The following is a 14953-nucleotide window of genomic DNA, read 5'->3' on the forward strand; positions in this document are numbered from 1 at the left end:
CCAGGGGGACGCCAAAAGGCGCTGTGCTTTCCCCTCTACTCATTAACCTTGCAATGGTACATCTCCCGGCCCAGCTGTAGGGTATCGGAGGCGTGCAGCACGCTCTGTACGTCGACGATATCACCATCTGGGCCACAGAGCGAAACATCGGACGTATGGAGGAAAGTCTGCAAGCAGCCGCTCACGTAGTGGATCACTACACAGAGCGCTGCCGACTCCAGTGTGCACCAAACAAATCAGAATTTGCGCATTTTAGACCATCGCCTAAGGAGACCACAAAACTGTGTCTCTCTTTGGCTAGTGGCCCCATTCGCGAGGCCAAGAAAATCCAAATTCTCGGGCTCTTTATTCACAATCAAAGAGTCGACACAACACTAGAAAAGTTCCGCAAGGTTGGGGACCAAGTGGGCCGAATGGTCTGATGAGTCTCCAACAATAAATGGGGATTACGAAGCAAGGACGCTGTTCGGCTAGCTCATGCCTTCGTATTCAGCCGAATCTTATATTCGGTTCCCTATCTCTATCTGCCAGAGCATGATGAAGACAAAGTCGAGGTAATCCTCTGCAAAGTGATGAAGAGGGCCCTTGACCTCCCTGTCGCAACTTCTAACGCGAGACGTCTCGATTTGGGAGTGGTGAACACCTTTCAGGAGCTCAACGAATCAGAACTCACAAACCAATACACACGTCTAACACAGACAAAATCGGGACACCATTTGCTGGACCGGCTCCACTTGAAACACGAGTTTCACACGCAGGAACGGGTCCGAGTGCCCGAACTCTGGAGACGCGCCGTCAGAGTTCGACCCATCCACACACAGGTGGATAGGGAAGGCCATATGGCGGCACAATGCGCACAAACCGGCGCAGCCTCCGCCTCGTCACTATCTAGGCCGGCGTGACACGGCTGCATGCTACACCACGCCTCAGATAAGGGTCAGCGCCACCGCAGCGTCACCGGGGGCTTACGTCACCGACGGTTGCTATAAAACCAAGCTGTCAAGCTCGGAAGAGACCATTCCTTCGCTACCCGACTGAGCGCCTCATCGAGGTCTCTTTGCCGCAGCTGTCACCCACCATCCAGGCTGTCGCCGCACCGCTGAACACCGCGGAGCTTGCACGCCGTGTCGACGACGTCGATCGACAGCCCACCTCCATTCAACAACGCCTGGGTGAACGTCTTCCGATGCACTAGCGCCGCCACCAGCAAAGCCGCGACCTTAACACCACTTCGTCGCGGCAACCCGATAAAGGCCCGTGTTACTACCACCGACGTTTCGGGGACAGATCCCGGCAATGTCGACCACCGTGTTCCGCTGGGCATGCGGAAAACGCCAACGGCAGCTCGTAGAGACGGCCGCAAGCTGCGAACCCAGAGGCCGTCGCATCTTCGTCACCGACCAAATCACGAAGCAGCGGCTCCTTGTCGACAGCGGTTCCGACATTTGCTGCTACCCGCGATCCCATCTTCAAGGTCCTCGTCCGCCTACGTCTTTCGAGCTCAGCGCGGCAAACCGCTCCACAATCAAGACGTACGGCTCGCTCCGCCTGCACATCCAGCTCAGAAACTTACGCCGTGACCTTTGCTGGAATTTCGTCATCGCCGACGTCGCCGAGCCAATCATCGGCTCAGACCTTCTGGCCCACTACAACCTCCTTCCGGACTGCCGCAACGACCTCCTCATCGATGCGACAACGGGACAATCCACACCAGGCCGCACAACAGCCAAGCATCACGGTACTCAGTGTTGACAATCACTCGTCGTACCACGCCATCCTCGCCGAATTTCCCGGATTGACGCACCCCAGCGGACTGCCACGCAAAGTGCAGCACACCACCGTGCACTCCACCTTGTTCCGAAGAAGACCGAAGGCTGGCGGCCCTGTTGGGACTACAGTGCCCTCAACGCGCGCACCATCCCGGTACCCCGTCCACCACATACAGGACTTCGCGCATCGCATTCATGGCTGCCACGTGTTCTCTGTGCTAGACTTGGTGAAGGCCTACACACAGACACCAGTCAATCCGGATGACGTCCTGAAAACGGCTATCATCGCTCCCTTAGGCTTCTTCGAGTTCCTCTTCATGAGCTTCGGCCTGAGGAACGCTGGACAAACCTTTCAGCGCTTCATCAACGAAGTCGTCCGCGGCCTCGACTTCTGCATCGTTTACCTTAGGACATACTGGTATTCTCTCGCGACGCCGAAGAGCACCACAGGCACCTTCGTCTGCTGTTCCAACGCCTCGATGACCACGGTCTACTCATCAATATCCAAAAAAGCACGCTAGGCGCTTCCGTCGCCCGCTTCCTCGGCCACGAAGTTTCATCTGAGGGAACTCGGCCCTTGCCCCAACGCGTCTCAGACTTGCTAAATTACCCTCAACCCGCCACCGTTAAAGACCTTCGCCGTTTCCTCGGCATGCTGAACTTCTACAGGCGTTTCTTGCCATACGCAGCCGACTACCAGGCTCCCCTCCATGATGCTTTGGCTGGCCTACGAGGAAACCAACCCGTCACGTGGACACCGATGTTAGCAAAAACTTTCGAAGATTGCAAAGCCACCCTCTGCACCGCCACGCTTCTCACCCATCCCGTGCCAGACGCTCCCTTGGGACTCTTCACGGACGCATCTAGCTTCGCCATCGGTGCCGCCCTCATGCAAGGCATGGACAACACCTGGCATCCCTTGGCGTTCTTCTCCATGAAACTCGAAGCTCGGAAAACGACCCCTTCAACCGCCAGTTCCACTGACGAAACCACGACCGCCGTCCCGACAAGTTTGCCAGCCTATAACAGAGTACTGGCGATATACGAAGTAGTGCAACACTTTCGCCATATGCTCGAAGCACAGAACTTCACCATCTATACCGACCACAAGCCTCTTACCTTCGCCTTCTCTATTGCACAGTTCACCACCGACATCCAACATGTCAGCGGGAAAGACAACGCGGTCGCCGACGCGCTTTAACGTGTAGCAGCCATCAGTTCTGAGCACATAACAGCGGACGTCCTCGCCGAGGCTCAGACTACGGACGCCGAACTGCAGGAACTTCTCAAGGGCAGGTCCTCACTACAGCTGCAACAAGTCCCCGTTCCAGGGTCGACCAGCACAATCCGTTGCGACATGCCGACTGGACGAAGCCGGCCCTGTGTGCCCCTGTCCCATCGCCGTGGGCTTTTCAACCAGCTCCACAAATTCAGCCATCCAGACGTGCGCGCGTCTACATGCCTCGTGGCTGACCGCTATGTCTATCCCCTCCATGCAGCAGGATTGTCGCACCTGGGCGCGCTCCTGCATTCAATGCCAACGCGCTAAAATCACCAGGCACGTCAAGTCAACACTCGGAACATTCCCTCAGCCCTCCGGTCGGTTTGAGCACGTCCACCTCGATATCATAGGACCCCCTGCTGGACCCTATCGCTACTACCTCACCGCCATCGATCGGTACACTCGATGGGCCGAGGCATGGCCCCTCGAAGGAATCGCCGCGGAAGACGTCGCCTCGGCCTTCTTCACCGGCTGGATTGCTCGTTTCGGCGCCCGCCCCTGCCGCGTAACCACCGACCAAGGACGACACTTCGAGTCGCACCTTTTCAGGCTCCTCGGGCTGACCATCGGTTTCGAACACTTGAGGACCACCAGTTACCCCTGTGCCAACGGAATCCACCGACAGTTCAAAGCAGCCATAATGTGCCACCTGGACTCAGCCTGGCTCGAGGCCATCCCAGCCGTCATCCTCGGTCTTCGCGCCACCTTCAAGCCGGACATCCACGCTACACCAGCAGAGCTCGTCTACGGGGAACCACTCCGTCTCCCAGGTTAATTCCTCGCCGCACTGCCATCGAGTACTACGACGTCAGACCCCACCGACTTCGTCGCCCGGCTCCGACGCACCATCGCCGCCTTACGCCCGTCACCTGCCGCCCACCACTGCAAGCCTACACCTTTCGTGTTCAAGGAGCTAGCTTCGTGCACGCACGCTTTCATCCGCGACGACACCGTTCGCAGGCCTTTCCAGCCACCCTGCAGCGGACCCTACCTGGTCGTCCATCGCGGCAACAAGAACTTCACTCTGCGCCTGAACGGAAACGACGTCAGCGTCTTGATCGACCGGCTCAAGCCCGCATACATCGTTTCGAACGAACCGAACAGCGCCACTCCAACCACAGGCATCTATCCACAGCCGCCGACGTCGCAGCCCGCTCCGGTCACGACACGCTCTGGACGTCTGGTACGCCTCCCAGATTGCTACAGACCCTGAGGGTTCTGCACTCCGCGGGGGGGGGGGGTGATGTGGTGACACAGTGCGCACAAACCGGCGCAGCCTCCGCCTTGTCACTATCTAGGCCGGAGTGACACGGCGGCATGCTACACCACGCCTCAGATAAGAGACAGCGCCACCGCAGCGTCACCGTAGGCTTACGTCACCGAGGGTGGCTATAAAACCAAGCTGTCAAGCTCGGAAGAGACCATTCCTTCGCTACCCGACTGAGCGCAGCGTCGGTATCCTCGCCCCGCTGCTGCTACTTCGCTAATAAACAGTTGTTACGTTTTATGTTGGGATGCGTCCTTCCAACGACACGGCATCCCACAACCATATTGTTCGTCGCCAGGCAACACTATCGTCACTATGGCAACAAACACGGAGTCTTCTATGTAGATGTGGCCGGTCCATGCCGCGGGGTCTGGTATACGGCAGCGGTTATTCAGAAGAAAAGCAAGTAGATGGGCTCATTTTCAAAGCCCCGGGCACAACACAAGCGGAAGAAGTAGCTATTGCCCCAGCAGCCTTGGATCCCCGATCTCAATGTATCATAAAAGACTCGCGTGGGGCATGTCGAAGTTATCAGGCTGGTTGGGTCACACCACTAGAGGAAAGAATATTGCAGAACTACAGCAACCGGGGAATCGATCCTACCCGCCCTTCATAGTCTGGACTCCAGGCCACCAGAGCCTAATGGGGAGTGACGCCGCGAAAATGACGGCCCGAGCACTCATTCACCAGGCGTCCCACTTAGATCCTGAGTACCTGAAACTCAAAGGCGGCTATCTCCTCACATTCAAAGACATCACGACCTATTACAGAGATAGGCATCGCCAATACCCACCTCCTACAAAGGGGCTGGGCAAGGCTAATGAACGCATCTTGCTACGACTTTTCACTAGCATTTTATTGTGCCCGGCAATCTTGAAACTCTTCGGCTCCTCCTGCACTGGCAAGTGCAAATACTGTGGCGAGGTGGATGACACTTACAACATGGTTTGGGCTTGCCAGCTCAACTCAGCTCTTCCCCGAACCCTAACCCAAACCGAGAGGATTGGGAGGCGGCCCTGCTCAGTTGCTCGGACCTTCAGACCCAAAAGGCCTTGATCCGAAGGGCTAAGATAGCGGTTGATTCCAATGGGGTCTCGGAAAAGGAACTCCACCCATTGCGGAACACCTTAAGAGCTACACCTCTCTTGTTTTTTCAATAAATGTGTTCCATGATAATCATCATCCAGCCAGATCAATATCCCGAGTGTTCTAACTTCCTCACGGCTCGTGCATCTCGAGCCACGCAGTACTCTTCTTTTGCCGCGTCTGCCGCGGTGCCACACATCACATGCATGGTTCACCAGATTCCTCTTGGTGTGACCTTCACAAGACGTTATGCCCACTTGATCGGCTGCAGTAAAACAGGCTCCGATTGTGGTCATTGCCATTTACCTGAAACGCTTGCACATATATTTTGGGTCTGTCCAGCGTACGCCTAAGAACTTCAGAGACTGATATCCTCGATTGCACGATGACATAGTAGATCATTACCTGATGAGGCTGTTTTAGGTCCTGGTCCTGACGTCAGGAGCACAATTGTGGTTATAGGAGCAGTCGTAGCCTTCCTGGAAGCCACTGGACTGGATGCACGTGTTTAGATTTTCCCAAGCGTAGCGGGACTATATGCTCACCTCCCTTACTTACTATCGTCATTCACTACTGTTTCGCTCCGCTGTCCCCCTTCCCCAGTGTAGAGTAGCATGCCAGGCAAGCAATAGCTAGGGTCGACCTATCTGCCTTTATGTAAATAAGTTCTCTATCTCTAGTTAGCGATGTATCTTACGATCAGTGGTACCAATTTCGCTTTCTCAGGGATGAATCGCCCCGGAGATTTGCGCCTTTTCATCTGCATTCTCCTTTCAGCTCTCGCTTCCTATGCATTCCTCGGCTTTATTACGCATCCTCAAATGTTCTCTTGACGGTTGTCTTCCCTTTGTACCTACTGCTAATGCGGATACCTGCGTGTCCGCTTTTGTTGGGTACAAGCGAAGGCAAAACAAACCTGAAGGCGGCGACGACCGATATTTTGCTATTTCCTTGTATGACGTACGTGTTAGCCCCCGCTAGTTGAAACCGGGACATTTAGCTTTCAAAACGTATATGTGCAATGTATAAGTGGTAACGGCCAATTATAATGTGGTGTGCGTGGTGTTTATCGCGCGCGTGTTGAGTGTGTCTCAAGCTGATCGCTCCGTGTTACACGGTACGCACTAGGCCAGAGACTCTGCTGACCTTCATAATCCAGGTTGCTGCGGGTCTCCTTCAGGGCTGCGCAAAACAATAACAGCCAAGTAGATATTTGGGCGAGTTGGTAGAACTCATTCAGAAAACAGCTCACAGTCACGAAGAGAAAAGATGAAGGAAAATATGAAGGAAAGAACCGACGATACGAGCGCTGTTGTTTTCCTTTTTTAGCGGCTTCCCGGTCATTGGCTTATAAAGCCAGCAAACATGGCTTCCTCCAAGCTTTAATTGCAGGTCAAAGAATTGCAATTTGTTCGCACTTTGCAACTCCATCGGGAACTGTAACCCGTATTCAGATTCCTGGAACAATTTCAAAACAAACCCCCATTTTGTGTCAAAGGGTCCCTTCTTATCATCACTGAGTAGTCATCCGCCTATCTAAAAATGAAACTAGGCACATCTCTACACTTCTACCTTACACATCTGTCCACAAAACTAAGAAAAATGTTACTTAAAACCACAATTTCTCCTCGGATTTCTCCAATTCCCTTGCCGGCTCGCTGCAGCCACATTAGAAACATTGATCTTGCTTGCTTATTCGACTCCTTGAAGCATTATATCAGAATGTGTCCCTCAAGAAAGAGTCATGATGAAGGTAGGCTTCCGACAGAACCCAGTCAGAGATTTATTTTTTTAGACGCTTTGATAAAGAAAAGCGGAAGCGCTCCGAAAAAATGAGTACCAACTAGCGGGTGAGGGGTCTACGTCTCCGTCACCGCTTGGGCTGTCCTTAACGCGGAGGAGTATTACGCGCGTATACAGCATGAGCGACAAGGAGAGCAGCATCGGCATAGCATCATGAGTAAAAGGAAAGAGACGTGTCAGACGACGAAGAAGAAGCTATGGGCTGTGGAAGGAAGAGAAAAGTACCTGACGGTGTGCAGTGTAGTAGGAAATACTGGTTGGTGTACGCGACATGGTCACGCACCCATTTGGTAGGGAGACAGCTCGTGCTACGCGACCCGAGCTGTGATTGGGAATTCGACAAGAAGACGTTGGTTTGTCTGTAGAGCACTGAGCGATGCAGGTTGTCAAGCCAGCATCGCCCTAGTGAAAAAAATTACAGCATATCCACGGGGTGAATGATGATGAGTCGAACGAAGCTCCGGAGGAAATCATCGGTAAACCGTGAAACTCTTCCGTGAAATTCACCCAATACACCATATGAAGAGTGTGAAACACCGTGGTGAGGTTATTATCGAACCAAAGCCGATCACACACGTCGCAACTGTGGCCAAACGAATTCCCGCTCGAACCGCGCGTCGGCTCCTTGAATGTGAGACCGCTGGCGCTACTTCCCGCGCACGAGCACCAGCAAGGTCTGCCAGGCGCCGCGCTCGCTTCGCCGCCGCTTCTCGGGCTCGCACCGCGGGATCCTGGCGAAGAGCACGAGCCGCCGCGGCTCTCCGCGCCCGCCGCTCCGCTTCGTCCATGCCCCACCAACGAACCGACACCTACGGCGACGATCCAGGAGACTGAGAGAGGTACTCGTTCCCCGCGCACCCAGACACAGCCCTCGCAGCAGCCGATCGGAGAGTAGCGGCACTTCCACCGCCATCTAGTGGCGATTCACTCAAGCGCACTATTGCACACACTACTATTGGACCAACACAGATTGTGTACAGCGCCATCTAGAATATCATCAGTCAACTGCAGTTTGTATGTACTTCTATGAGACAGCGCCATCTATTATACTGTTCGGGAGATACTGCCGGTTACGCCCGACATGGGACCAGGTTATACTAAGAGGAGCTATGGCCCTAAAAGTGCAGCGGGTGCCCGGTCTTGAGGATTCAGCGCTAGGGGTCCGCGGTGTGGCCGCCGAATTCGGTAAGAGCCGGGCGAGGCTCGTCTGCCTCGCAGCAGCCTCGTTACAGTGAGGCTCTTGGATTTTCCACTTCTGGCTACCCGCTGGCTGCCAGAGCCAGCCAGAGCGCGCTCGTTTTTCTCGGGTTGCTCCGTCCCCCCTCGCGGCGTACTTCCGTTTGGCGTTCGTTTTTCTCGGGTTGGACGGTTCTGGCGACCCGCGGGGAGCCCGAGGGTCGCCAGAAGCTTCCAGGACAATTTAGTTATTGAAGCTGTCTGGAAGGTTTCGGGCTAGTAGACGCCGAAAAGAGATGATACGCGCTCGCCGCCATCTTTGTGAGGACTCGACGGATTGCAACGCGGGCCCTTGAGGACTACACACCTTCGCTTGTGCTTACGCTCGGCGCCGTTCCGCCGTGCGAGATGGCGCGATTACGAGTGGCGGTGAGCATTTGGAGCTAATGTTTATTGCTTTTCTTATGTGCCCCGCCAAGTTTCCTTCCGTGAACAACGCGGCGAACTGTCGCGTTCTAACCATTCTAACTGCGTCGTGCACATGTCCCAAAAGTTATGTACACGTTCGTGCGCACGCATGGAGACCCCTTTCGAGTTTACTTTTTCGTAGTGGTACTCGACTCGACTGTGGTGTCGTGTGTGCTTTCAGTGCACTTAGCGAAGATGATTGTGACCGAACTAGCTATTTCGCTCCGTCGTATGTTTGCGTGCGTGAACCCCGTCAGAACTTAGCTATTTCAACTAGGTCTTCGATGTTGATAAAATGCACTGATTGGCTAAAAGCAATCGCGACAATGTTTTTTGTGTGATGCTCGTTGGTCGCCAACGGCGTGCGAGCGTACTTCGATCTATGGGTCAGTATATGAGGTAGGGTATTATGTTATGCTGCGACGCGTCGACGTGAAAAAACGGAGATGAATTAAAAATGTATACATCCTTTTGTTGCTTATTTCATCGTCGGCTTTGTCTATTTCCACCTCTTAGTAATAATGCCTTGCAGTATGTACGCGGTGATCACCTAATAGCGCAAATAAAAGCTGAGCTACCTGATATTTGGAGTGCCACTTAGAACTGGAAAAGAGGCTCAGGCAACATCTGCCAAAACGAGTGGAAGACGCGTCAAACAGAAGTTTATTTTAGGTATAACACGCACTCGTGGTGCCGATACCGCCGCATGTCTCAAGTTATGACAAAACACAAGCTGGTCAACGCGTGTGTGCGGCGTAGTACGCGATAGATCCCCGAGCTGTTTTGGGGACACGATCACTTTCATGAGATTTTCGCGTCGTGTTGTGCAGCGACTGTTATATGTACTAAGCAGACGCGAGCTGGTGAAGCCGTTAGCGGCGCGGCAGCTCACTTTGGATCGCTTTCGTGGCGTCGTGCGCCAGCTGGCTGTTTCGTTTGCGGACGGGTCGAGTTGCGCATGATATTGCGAATGTACGTGATCGTATCCCAAATACGTATGCTCAAAAATATCGTTTCAGCTCTTCATCAAACCTAGCCACATATTTTCAAGCGGACAGTGCAGAAAAGACCAATGCGCACGCGGCGCAAAGTTTCGTTTGCTGTCACGGCGGTAGCTTTTGTTTACGTTTACGCTGGCTGTCCCAGCGTTCGATTTTGCAATCTTCGGCAGCTTCGGGTTGTCTCGGGCTTGCCGCACACGTGACCAAGGCGCTGTTTTCTTCCCGACCGGAACTAGCTAGCTGACCATCTGGCTAGCTCTGGCTGCCTGCGAACTGCCAGAAGTCCGACTCGAAGATACCCAGTGGTTTCTGGGGCCTCCGCGACGCTCTACTTTCGACGGCAGAACGGTATTGATCCACCGAACAATCCCCGGGGGCCTCGCCGTCATTTTGCTAAGGGTCACTTGGAAGCAGCAGCCGAGCCTGAGACTAGGCATAACCACCAGCTTCAGTGACGGCGTCGACGGCAACTGGGAAACGGGCAACGAAGAGAGGAAGATCTCCCAGCAGTTACTTCGATCTTCGAGAACGACAGGACTCCGTCAGGAGAGCGGGCAATAGGGCTGACGCGCTGGACCTTTGAATACTGTGGCGGAGCCTGGTTGCGTGCGCCGAAGTTGCTTGAGTAGTCAAAAATGGACGCCGACCGGCGAGTTACGCAGTTCCCAGTTGCTTTGAGCGGTTTACTTAATTTTGCGCCTAGTTTTCAGGCTCAAAAAGTGCTTAAAACGTACGCAGGAACTTGTCCGCTATGCCTGCAGAGTCTGACATGTTTGACGAGCGATCCCTGCTTCAACAAACCCTGCCGAAAGCAGGTGGTCCGGGCGACGGCTCTCAGCAGCGCGCGGTCCCGAAGCGCGGTCGCCGCCGTTATTGTTGCGCGTGGTTAATTGCTTCGAAAGTGGGCGTAAGGATCCTAATGTGCGGTTTTACTGGTTCCCCTGAAAGCCGTACGAAGTGGAGCGACGGAACCGCTGGATACGTGCCGTCCGACGCGTGAAGTGAGTACGCGAGCAAAACGTGGTTTGCAACGCAACGTGCTGATTACTTTTCGTACGCGCGTGCACGCGTTTATATATGTATATATTCCCTGTGTGCAGTCCAGACGGCACGCCGTGGCTGCCGACGGCGATCACGAGGATATGCAGCCGGCATTTCGTGGTTAACGAGAAAAACGATGCCATGAGTCACCCTGCGTATGTGCCTACGATTTTTCCGGCAGCTTACAGCCGGCTGTAAACATTGCGCGCCGTCGCTTCTCGACCGCCACCGCACGCTGACTGAATTTGACGAATTCCATAGAAGCAAATGTTGAAATTTACGACCGTGCATGGGGAAAAAGTGTGTTTGCGACTGAATGCGGCAGAAAACGGCACACGGCGCGAATGCGCTCATGGGCCGCCGACGGCTAGCCTTCATCACTGGACCTTTCTTGATTCCGTTTCGTCGTGTAATGCAAATCATTTCGGCTTTTTTAACAGCAATCTTTTCGTTTATGCACTGTCGTTAATTGCGCGAGCATGCCTCGTCAAACTTAATAATAATATCTGGGGTTTAACGTCCCACAACCAAGATATTATGAGAGACGCCGTAGTTGAGGGCTCCGGAAATTTGGACCACCTGGGGTTCTTTAACGTGCACCTAAATCTAAGTACACGGGCCTCAAACATTTTCGCCTCCATCGAAAATGCAGCCGCCGCGGCCGGGATTCGATCCCGCGAGCCTCGTAAAACTTAACTCGAGTTCAACGTCGTATGAGATTCGCTGCACTTGCGAGTTGCAGCGCGCCGAAATGGCTCCTTCACTCTCCTGCACGTCGTAAACATACTTGACGTTGACGAGTTTCTTGCGTTTACGCAGATTGCTTGGCCTGAAGAACTCAGCCACGCCAGAAATTGGCCGAGATCCAAAGCGCAGCACAACCGACAGCGGCGGCTCCATTGCGCATCTGAGCTTAGTGCTGCATGCGGCCGCCAGTCTGACTACTCGAAACCAAAAAACATATCGTAGGGGGCGCTTTTTAGCACCGTTTTCGCAGCGCCGCCTGGGCAGCCAATCAGGCCTATGGACACAATGCTACCAGGAGCTGACTTGGGTGTCGAGCCGCACGAGCGAGTAAGAATGTTCTCTCACGGCACAGCGACACAGGGGTCAATGTGGATATACTGCTGTGACGTTCAAGGACACCACGTGACGCGAAAGTGCAAGTTGGCATGTGTTGTTAGCATGTTAGGAGAACGGGCTTATCGTGTGTATAGTAATGATTTTCGCGTGGGTTTTTATTGTGCGAATTTATGTGCAATGTTGCTACTATAATATGAAGTCATCATCGCTCCACTGCCGTCTCACGTCTCTCGATCCGTCCAAACGCGAGCACTCCTGGCATACGTGACACATTGAAAGGTAAAAACAAAGCGATATACTGAATAAAAAAAGAACTGGGAGGAACCTGTGGTCCACTGTAGAGTTTAGTGGGCCTCGTGCATCCGGTTTTCAGCACTGTTGGTCGTACATGGCGCCCCTTCTATAGAGCTCAAAGCCGCAGCACATGAGACGTATTGTTGCTGCGCTTTTCACAGAACTCTTTGTGGGCTTGGAGTGTTTCTGTATTTGCAATCGCTATGTAAAAAATCTAACAGGCCGGCAGAGATATACCTACAACAGTAGGATTCGTTGACATCTGATGCTATTCTGACATAGTGGCGGTTAGCATTTAGGCGTCAGTGATTTCTTTTGCTACACTTTTCCACCACGTTCGCAAGCGAAACGCATAGAACGCAGTTCACGCTGCTTTGATTTGGCAAATTTAAAACAATTTTAGTCGGTAGTCACCATGAGACGGCCAATTCACTCCTAGTGTCAGTATGCCAATTATATTAATGGCAATTTGTGATTATGGTCATGACCTGTATAATGAAACGAAAAGTAAACTTACCTCTCTGGTTACTTGAAGCTTACTTCACGCACACACAAACACAGGAGCAACCTTTATATTCTCATATTCAAGGCGGAGCTACTGCCTACTTCCGGCTATTTTTAGGGCTTCCATTGTGAGAATACCGCTAACGCAAGAAAGCAGTATTCACAAACAGAAAAAATCATTTATCATTGCTTTTGTCACGTTTTTATTCAAGTCTGCTCCACTGTTCCGGCTAGAATGCCGTCAGAGTAACTGTCATTGGCCCACCGTTCGCAAGCCCAGGCAGATGTGTTTCGACTCGCATCAAGAGAACTACACAAAACTAAAACCAGCATGCCTTTAATGCTTGATATATGCGTCATCCCGGTAACCCTCACTACACTCACAGAAAGCTTCATGCGTACTGCGTGTCTTTCGCGTGTTTAACGCTCCGTGCCCTGAACTTCCAGAAAAACAGGGTGTGCACGTGATAACTGTGGCTTATCATTCGTCACAGGAAAATAGCACGTGTCCTGTTCTCAGTGAAGAAAACACAAGCGAAAGCGATTTCGATTATTGTATAAAAGAAAGTACATTCCAAAAGCGGTAAACTCTGATGAGTGAAATGTACTGCTAGAGCAGTTTGACGCACTACTTTGAGAATAGTCGTTGTACTTGAAGTGATTGTTTTGTGGCAATCTATGCATTGTCGCCCGGCTCCCCCTCGTCCACCCTCGCAAGAAATGAAAAAGCTAAAGATGTGACCCACCAAAACGCAGAGAGCACCTTGCTGTGCTGCCAGTACTGGCAAGCGATATTTACGATATCGAAAGCCTGTTAAGTATTTGGATTTTGTGGGATATTTTACTACTGTTCAGCTGTAATTGAGAGCGGCATTTAAGATTCCGCACATCTAGTACAGCAGAGCTATTACACGCTAGGTTACAGCGGAACCCTCCAACCGCAGTTGCATATCTCGTAGCGCGATAAAGAAACTAGTGGTCGATATTGAAGCATTAAAGAACACCTTGCGCCCTAGTGTGTTATCCACTGGATCAAAGACACATGCGAACAGCAATTCAATACTATTGAACGACACAAATACGTTGTACACGTGGCACAAAAAATGTAAATGCGGGCAGTTTGCACTAGTCGCGGAAAGCTTGACGCAGCAAAGCACGGGCCCGCCGCCGCTCATAGTCTGATTAGACCTTAACGTCTAGCGTCGATATGCGTGGCGTCCTCCTCGGGCGTAAGCAGCCATTCTATGCACTTTAAGCGGAGATTGCACGCGATGTCTCCATCGGTAGACGTGCCTTAGCTGCTGTGCATGCGTGGCTTGACCAGGTGTTGCGGTATCTGGTCGCTAGAAGGCGCGATGCTTGCTTCCTCTTTCTTTCTTTTTTCTCTGTCTCTCTCTTTTATATGCGAAGCATTTCTCAGCGAACCGAAGGTACCTTGAGCGTTTCTATCTACGTATCTATCCATCTATCTAGCCGCTTATGTCTGAGTGATCTCGTGATCTCCTCCTTAATTTAGTATAGGCCAGAAATTGGTATGGGATAGTAAGAGGGTGTGACGAATATGGCCATCTGCTAATGACATGAATAACGTGAAGATCATGTCGCGTAAGTCTTCAAACCTTTTATCCAGACTCATCTGGCTCATACCCTTATACCATGGACCCCTGTATGCGGCCATGCGCCACAGATGATTGACAGCATATATCTACTCAGGAACGGCGAGAACAGACATTGTACAAATGTAGGGTAATTATTCAAAGGGACTGCTTTACTTTATTGTACACAACTTTATCAACCCGACAGACAAGCAAGACAGTTCAGAATGCAGTTAAGACGAATAAACACTTTGCCAATTTAATGCGAGAGTATTAGGAAAAACCAGCATTGGCAGCGTTGACCCGACGAATGCAAAGAATATAGATAAGGATCCCAGCAGGAATCGAACCCAAGCATTCTGCGTGGCATTCAGGTATTCTACCACAGAGCCCCGCAAAGCCTCAAAACTGCTTTGGAAAAAGATCCTACACAGGCGTAATTTCGCTTCAACATCAATTGTGGCAGCCGTGCAGGATGTCTAACTTTATAAACATTCCATATGTACTCTTATGATACAGGTTACATGTCGGGTTAACGTCAGTTGTGGTTGTAATGTTGGCTTCGATTTTATAGCAGTCTAAAT

The 14953-nt window shown here is 52.2% G+C and overlaps 1 protein-coding gene across 1 annotated transcript in view; it reads right to left on the bottom strand.

Annotated features, from left to right (window-relative positions):
• LOC119395808 (uncharacterized) overlaps nt 1–5986 on the bottom strand; it is a 119322-nt gene extending 113336 nt beyond the window's left edge. The window contains exon 1 of the mRNA XM_037662814.1: nt 5810–5986. The gene's annotated coding sequence lies outside the window, so the exon portion shown is untranslated. The remainder of the gene's footprint in view (nt 1–5809) is intronic.
• Nucleotides 5987–14953: the final 8967 nt, after the last annotated feature.

This window comes from Rhipicephalus sanguineus, chromosome 6 (assembly GCF_013339695.2).
Source record: "Rhipicephalus sanguineus isolate Rsan-2018 chromosome 6, BIME_Rsan_1.4, whole genome shotgun sequence".
In the NCBI taxonomy this organism is placed as follows: Eukaryota; Metazoa; Arthropoda; class Arachnida; order Ixodida; family Ixodidae; genus Rhipicephalus; species Rhipicephalus sanguineus.